We start from the raw sequence: 7,867 nt of genomic DNA, 5'->3' as shown, positions 1-7,867 counted from the left end.
CCCATCAGAACTCCGAAGTTAAGTGTGCTTGGGCGAGAGTAGTACTAGGATGGGTGACCTCCTGGAAGTCCTTGTGTTGCATTCCCTTTTAAATTTATTTTTTTGCGCGGCGTGCAAAAGAAAACTCACGGCCGCGACATGTATTTACCACATTTTATTATTTTACACGTTTGCTGTAAGTTTTAGCTCGTTTGTCATTATTCACGCATGTAGCGGCGGGCAAAGCAAAGTACAATCATCTTTATAGTGGAGCTGGGAGGAGCAAGCATAAGGGACGAAGACGGGGGTAACATGGCGGATGCGATCATACCAGCACGAAAACACCGGATCCCATCAGAACTACAAAGTTGAGCGTGCTTGGGCGAGAGTAGTACTAGGGGGTGACCTCCTGGGAAGTCCTTGTGTTGCATTCCCTTTTTAATTTTTTTCTGCGCGGCGTGCAAAAGAAAACGCACGGGCGCGACATATATCTACCACATTTTATTATTTTGCATGTTTGCGTTAAGTTTTAGCTCGTTGGTCATTATTCACGCGTGTAGCGGCGGGCAAAGCAAAGTACAATCGTCTTTGTAGTGGAGCTGGTGTTGGGGAACGTAATAATTTCAAAAAAATTCCTACGCACACGCAAGATCATGGTGATGCATAGCAACGAGAGGGGAGAGTGTGATCTACGTACCCTTGTAGATCGACAACGGAAGCGTTAACTTGGTTGATGTAGTCGTACGTCTTCACGGCCCGACCGATCAAGCACCGAAACTACGGCACCTCCGAGTTCTAGCACACGTTCAGCTCGATGACGATCCCCGGACTCCGATCCAGCAAAGTGTCGGGGAAGAGTTCCATCAGCACGACAGCGTGGTGACGATCTTGATGTACTACTGTCGCAGGGCTTCGCCTAAGCACCGCTACAATATTATCGAGGACTATGGTGGAAGGGGGCACCGCGCACGGCTAAGAATATGATCACGTGGATCAACTTATGTCTCTAGGGGGTGCCCCTGCCTCCGTATATAAAGGTTCAAGGGGGGGGGGAGTGCGGCCGGCCAGGAGAGGCGCGCCAGGAGGAGTCCTACTCCCTCCGGGAGTAGGACTCCCCCCCTTTCCTAGTTGGAATAGGTTTCGCGGAGGGGGGAAAAGAGGAGAGGGAGGGGGGAGGGGGGCCGGCCCCCTCTCCTTGTCCTATTCGGACCAAGGTGGGGAGGGGCGTGCGGCCCATCTTTGGCCACCTCTCCTCTCTTCCACTAAGGCCCACTAAGGCCCATATACCTCCCGGGGGGTTCCGGTAACCTCCCGTACTCCGGTAAAATCCCGATTTCACCCGGAACACTTCCGATATCCAAACATAGGCTTCTAATATATCAATCTTTATGTCTCGACCATTTCAAGACTCCTCGTCATGTCCGTGATCACATCCGGGACTCCGAACAACCTTCGGTACATCAAAATGCATAAACTCATAATATAACTGTCATCGTAACCTTAAGCGTGCGGACCCTACGGGTTCGAGAACAATGTATAGATGACCGAGACACGTCTCCGGTCAATAACCAATAGCGGAACCTGGATGCTCATATTGGCTCCTACATATTGTACGAAGATCTTTTATCAGTCAGACTGCATAACAACATACGTTGTTCCCTTTGTCATCGGTATGTTACTTGCCCGAGATTCGATCATTGGTATCCCATACCTAGTTCAATCTCGTTACCGGCAAGTCTCTTTACTCGTTCCGTAATACATCATCCCGCAACTAACTCATTAGTTGCAATGCTTGCAAGGCTTCAGTGATGTGCATTACCGAGAGGGCCCAGAGATACCTTTTGCGACAAGTCGAGCTTTGTAGACAGTAATATTACCGTCGGCGTCAGTCTTCTTCTTGAGGATCCATTTATTCTCAATTGCTTGCCGATCATTGGGCAAGTCAACCAAAGTCCACACTTTGTTCTCATACATGGATCCCATCTCAGATTTCATGGCTTCAAGCCATTTTGCGGAATCTGGGCTTACTATCGCTTCTTCATAGTTCGTAGGTTCATCATGATCTAGTAGCATGACTTCCAGAACTGGATTACCGTACCACTTTGGCGCGGATCTCACTCCGGTTGATCTACGAGGTTCAGTAGTATCTTGTTCTAAAGTTTCATGATCATTATCATTAGCTTCCTCACTAATTGGTGTAGGTGTCACAGAAACAGTTTTCTGTGATGCACTACTTTCCAATAAGGGAGCAGGTACACTTACCTCGTCAAGTTCTACTTTCCTCCCACTCACTTCTTTCGAGAGAAACTCCTTCTCCAGAAAGTTTCTGAACTTAGCAACAAAAATCTTGCCTTCGGATCTGTGATAGAAGGTGTATCCAATAGTCTCCTTTGGATATCCTATGAAGACACATTTCTCCGATTTGGGTTCGAGCTTATCAGGTTGAAGCCTTTTCACATAAGCATCGCAGCCCCAAACTTTCAGAAACGACAACTTTGGTTTCTTGCCAAACCATAGTTCATATGGCGTCGTCTCAACGGATTTTGATGGTGCCCTATTTAACGTGAATGCGGCCGTCTCCAAAGCATAACCCCAAAACTATAGCGGTAAATCAGTAAGAGACATCATAGATCGCACCATATCTAGTAAAGTACGATTACGACGTTTGGACACACCATTACGCTGTGGTGTTCCGAGTGGCGTGAGTTGCGAAACTATTCCGCATTGTTTCAAATGTACACCAAACTCGTAACTCAAATATTCTCCTCCATGATCAGATCATAGAAACTTTATTTTTTTGTTACAATGATTTTCAACTTCACTCTGAAATTCTTTGAACTTTTCAAACATTTCAGACTTATGTTTCATTAAGTAGATATATCCATATCTGCTTAAGTCATCTGTGAAGGTGAGAAAATAACGATATCCACCACGAGCCTCAATATTCATCGGACCACATACATCAGTATGTATGATTTCCAACAAATCTGTTGCTCTCTCCATATTACCGGAGAACGGCGTTTTAGTCATCTTGCCCATGAGGCACGGTTCGCAAGTACCAAGTGATTCATAATCAAGTGGTTCCAAAAGTCCATCAGTATGGAGTTTCTTCATGCGCTTTACACCGATATGACCTAAACGGCAGTGCCATAAATAAGTTGCACTATCTTTATCAACTCTGCATCTTTTGGCTTCAACATTATGAATATGTGTGTTACTACTATCGAGATTCAATAAGAATAGACCACTCTTCAAGGGTGCATGACCATAAAAGATATTACTCACATAAATAGAACAACCATTATTCTCTGATTTAAATGAATAACCGTCTCGCATCAAACAAGATCCAGATATAATGTTCATGCTTAACGCTGGCACCAAATAACAATTATTTAGGTCTAATATTAATCCCGAAGGTAGATGTAGAGGTAGCGTGCCGACCGCGATCACATCGACTTTGGAACCGTTTCCCACGCGCATCGTCACCTCGTCCTTAGCCAATCTTCGCTTAATTTGTAGTCCATGTTTCGAGTTGCAAATATTAGCAACAGAACCAGTATCAAATACCCAGGTGCTACTGCGAGCATTAGTAAGGTACACATCAATAACATTTATATCACATATACCTTTGTTCACCTTGCCATCCTTCTTATCCGCCAAATACTTGGGGCAGTTCCGCTTCCAGTGACCAGTCTGCTTGCAGTAGAAGCACTCAGTTTCAGGCTTAGGTCTAGACTTGGGTTTCTTCTCTTGAGCAGCAACTTGCTTGTTGTTCTTCTTGAAGTTCCCCTTCTTCTTCCCTTTTCCCTTTTTCTTGAAACTAGTGGTCTTGTTGACCATCAACACTTGATGCTCCTTTTTGATTTCTACCTCCGTAGCTTTCAGCATTGCGAAGAGCTCGGGAATAGTCTTATTCATCCCTTGCATATTATAGTTCATCACGAAGCTCTTGTAGCTTGGTGGCAGTGATTGGAGAATTCTGTCAATGACGCAATCATCTGGAAGATTAACTCCCATTTGAATCAAGTGATTATTATACCCAGACATTTTGAGTATATGCTCACTGACAGAACTATTCTCCTCCATCTTGGAGCTATAGAACTTATTGGAGACTTCATATCTCTCAATCCGGGCATTTGCTTGAAACATTAACTTCAAATCCTGGAACATCTCATATGCTCCATGACGTTCAAAACATCGTTGAAGTCCCGGTTCTAAGCCGTAAAGCATGGCACACTGAACTATCGAGTAGTCATCAGCTTTGCTCTGCCAGACATTCACAACATCTGGTGTTGCTCCAGCAGCAGGCCTGGCACCCAGCAGTGCTTCCAGGACGTAATTCTTCTGTGCAGCAATGAGGATAATCCTCAAGTTACGGACCCAGTCCGTGTAATTGCTACCATCATCTTTCAACTTTGCTTTCTCAAGGAACGCATTAAAATTCAATGGAACAACAGCACGGGCCATTTATCTACAATCATACATAAATAAGCAAGATACTATCAGGTACTAAGTTCATGATAAATTTAGGTTCAATTAATCATATTACTTAAAGAACTCCCACTTAGATAGACATCCCTCTAATCCTCTAAGTGATTACGTGATCCAAATCAACTAAACCATGTCCGATCATCACGTGAGATGGAGTAGTTTCATTGGTGAACATCACTATGTTGATCATATCTAGTATATGATTAACGCTCGACCTTTCGGTCTCGTGTTCTGAGGCCATATCTGTATATGCTTGGCTCGTCAAGTATAACCTGAGTATTCCGCGTGTGCAACTGTTTTGCACCCGTTGTATTTGAACGTAGAGCCTATCACACCCGATCATCACGTGGTGTCTCAGCACGAAGAACTTTCGCAACGGTGCATACTCAGGGAGAACACTTCTTGATAATTAGTGAGATATCATCTTATAATGTTACCGTCAATCAAAGCAAGATAAGATGCATAAAAGATAAACATCACATGCAATCAATATAAGTGATATGATATGGCCATCATCATCTTTGTGCTTGTGATCTCCATCTCCGAAGCACCATCATGATCACCATCATCACCAGCGCGACACCTTGATCTCCATCGTAGCATCGTTGTCGTCTCGCCAATCTTATGCTTCCACGACTATCATTACCGCTTAGTGATAAAGAAAAGCATTACAACACGATTGCATTGCATACAATAAAGCGACAACCATATGGCTCCTGCCAGTTGCCGATAACTCGGTTACAAAACATGATCATCTCATATAATAAAATTTAGCATCATGTCTTGACCATATCACATCACAACATGCCCTGCAAAAACAAGTTAGACGTCCTCTACTTTGTTGTTGCATGTTTTACGTGGCTGCTACGGGCTTAAGCAAGAACCAATCTTACCTACGCATCAAAACCACAATGATAGTTTGTCAAGTTGGTGCTGTTTTAACCTTCACAAGGACCGGGTGTAGCCACACTCGGTTCAACTAAAGTTGGAGAAACTGTCACCCGCAAGCCACCTATGTGCAAAGCACATCGGGAGAACCGGTCTCGCGTAAGCGTACGCGTAATGTCGGTCCTGGCCGCTTCGTCCAACAATACCGCCGAACCAAAGTATGACATGCTGGTAAGCAGTATGACTTATATCGCCCACAACTCACTTGTGTTCTAATCGTGCATATAACATCAACATATAAAACCTGGCTCTGATACCACTGTTGGGGAACGTAGTAATTTCAAAAAATTTCCTACGCACACGCAAGATCATGGTGATGCATAGCAACGAGAGGGGAGAGTGTGATCTACGTACCCTTGTAGATCGACAACGGAAGCGTTAACTTGGTTGATGTAGTCGTACGTCTTCACGGCCCGACTGATCAAGCACCGAAACTATGGCACCTCCGAGTTCTAGCACACGTTCAGCTCGATGACGATCCCCGGACTCCGATCCAGCAAAGTGTCGGGGAAGAGTTCCGTCAGCACGACGGCGTCGTGACGATCTTGATGTACTACTTGTTGGGGAACGTAGTAATTTCAAAAAAATTCCTATGCACATGCAAGATCATGGTGATGCATAGCAACGAGAGGGGAGAGTATGATCTACGTACCCTTGTAGATCGACAACGGAAGCGTTTGGTTGATGTAGTCGTACGTCTCCACGGCCCGACCGATCAAGCACCGAAACTACGGCACCTCCGAGTTCTAGCACACGTTCAGCTCGATGACGATCCCTGGACTCCGATCCAGCAAAGTGTCGGGGAAGAGTTCCGTCAGCACGATGGCGTGGTGACAATCTTAATGTACTACCGTCGTAGCGCTTCGCCTAAGCACCGCTACAATATTATCGAGGACTATGGTGGAAGGGGGCACCGCACACGGCTAAGAATATGATCACGTGGATCAACTTGTGTCTCTATGGGGTGCCCCTGCCTCCGTATATAAAGGTTCAAGAGGGGTAGGCCGGCCGGCCATCATAGGGCGCGCCAGGAGGAGTCCTACTCCCTCCGGGAGTAGGACTCCCCCCCTTTTCCTAGTTGGAATAGGATTCGTGAGGTGGGAAAAGAGAGAGAGAAGGAGGGGGGCGCCGTCCCCCTCTCTCCTTGTCCTATTCGGACTAGGGGTGGAGGGGCGCGCGGCCCAACCCTGGCCGCCTCTACTCTTCTTCTACTAAGGCCCACTAAGGCCCATATACCTCCCGGGGGGTTCCAGTAACCTCCCGGTACTCCGGAAAAATCCCGATTTCACCCGGAACACTTCTGATATCCAAATATAGGCTTCCAATATATCAATATTTATGTCTCGACCATTTCGAGACTCCTCGTCATGTCCGTGATCACATCCGGGACTCCGAACAAACTTCGGTACATCTAAATGCATAAACTCATAATATAACTGTCATCGTAACCTTAAGCGTGCGGACCCTACGGGTTCGAGAACAATGTAGACATGACGGAGACGCGTCTCCGGTCAATAACCAATAGCGGAACCTGGATGTTCATATTGGCTCCTACATATTCTACGAAGATCTTTTATCGGTCAGACCGCATAACAACATACATTGTTCCCTTTGTCATCGGTATGTTACTTGCCCGAGATTCGATCATCGGTATCCTATACCTAGTTCAATCTCGTTACCGGCAAGTCTCTTTACTCGTTCCGTAATCCATCATCCCGCAACTAACTCATTAGTCGCAATGCTTGCAAGGCTTATGTGATGTGCATTACCAAGAGGGCCCAGAGATACCTCTCCGACAATCGGAGTGACAAATCCTAATCTCGAAATACGCCAAGCCAACATGTACCTTTGGAGACACCTGTAGAGCTCCTTTATAATCACCCAGTTACGTTGTGATGTTTGGTAGCACACAAAGTGTTCCTCCGGCAAACGGGAGTTGCATAATCTCATAGTCATAGGAACATGTATAAGTCATGAAGAAAGACATAGCAACATACTAAATGATCGGGTGCTAAGCTAATGGAATGGGTCATGTCAATCAGATCATTCAACTAATGATGTGATCCTGTTAATCAAATGACAACTCTTTGTCCATGGTTAGGAAACATAACCATCTTTGATTAACAAGCTAGTCTAGTAGAGGCGGGCAAAGCAAAGTACAATCGTCTTTGTAGTGGAGCTGGGAGGGGCAAGCATAAGGGACAAAGACGGGGGTTACATGTCGGATGCGATCATACCAGCACTAAAGCACCGGATCCCATCAGAACTCTGAAGTTAAGCATGCTCGGGCGAGAGTAGTACTAGGATGGGTGACCTCCTGGGAAGTCCTCGTGTTGCATTCCCTTTTTAATTTTCTTTTCAGCGGCGTGCAAAAGAAAACTCACGGCCGCGACATATATTTACCATGTTTTATTATTTTGCATGTTTGCGGTAAGTTTTAGCTCGTTGG

General features: G+C 45.6%; 2 non-coding genes across 2 annotated transcripts; both read left to right on the top strand.

Annotated features, from left to right (window-relative positions):
* The first annotated feature begins 296 nt into the window (after positions 1 to 296).
* On the top strand, positions 297 to 413 carry LOC119345689. The gene has a single exon (XR_005167141.1). It is a non-coding gene; the product is annotated as a 5S ribosomal RNA (ribosomal RNA).
* Positions 414 to 7,641: 7,228 nt separating this feature from the next.
* LOC119345696 lies at positions 7,642 to 7,760 on the top strand. The gene has a single exon (XR_005167144.1). It is a non-coding gene; the product is annotated as a 5S ribosomal RNA (ribosomal RNA).
* Positions 7,761 to 7,867: the final 107 nt, after the last annotated feature.

This window comes from Triticum dicoccoides, unplaced genomic scaffold (genome assembly GCF_002162155.2).
Source record: "Triticum dicoccoides isolate Atlit2015 ecotype Zavitan unplaced genomic scaffold, WEW_v2.0 scaffold26862, whole genome shotgun sequence".
NCBI classification, from domain to species: Eukaryota; Viridiplantae; Streptophyta; class Magnoliopsida; order Poales; family Poaceae; genus Triticum; species Triticum dicoccoides.
The sequence above is the reverse complement of the archived record's forward strand: the minus strand, read 5'-3'. Positions and strand labels throughout refer to the sequence as shown.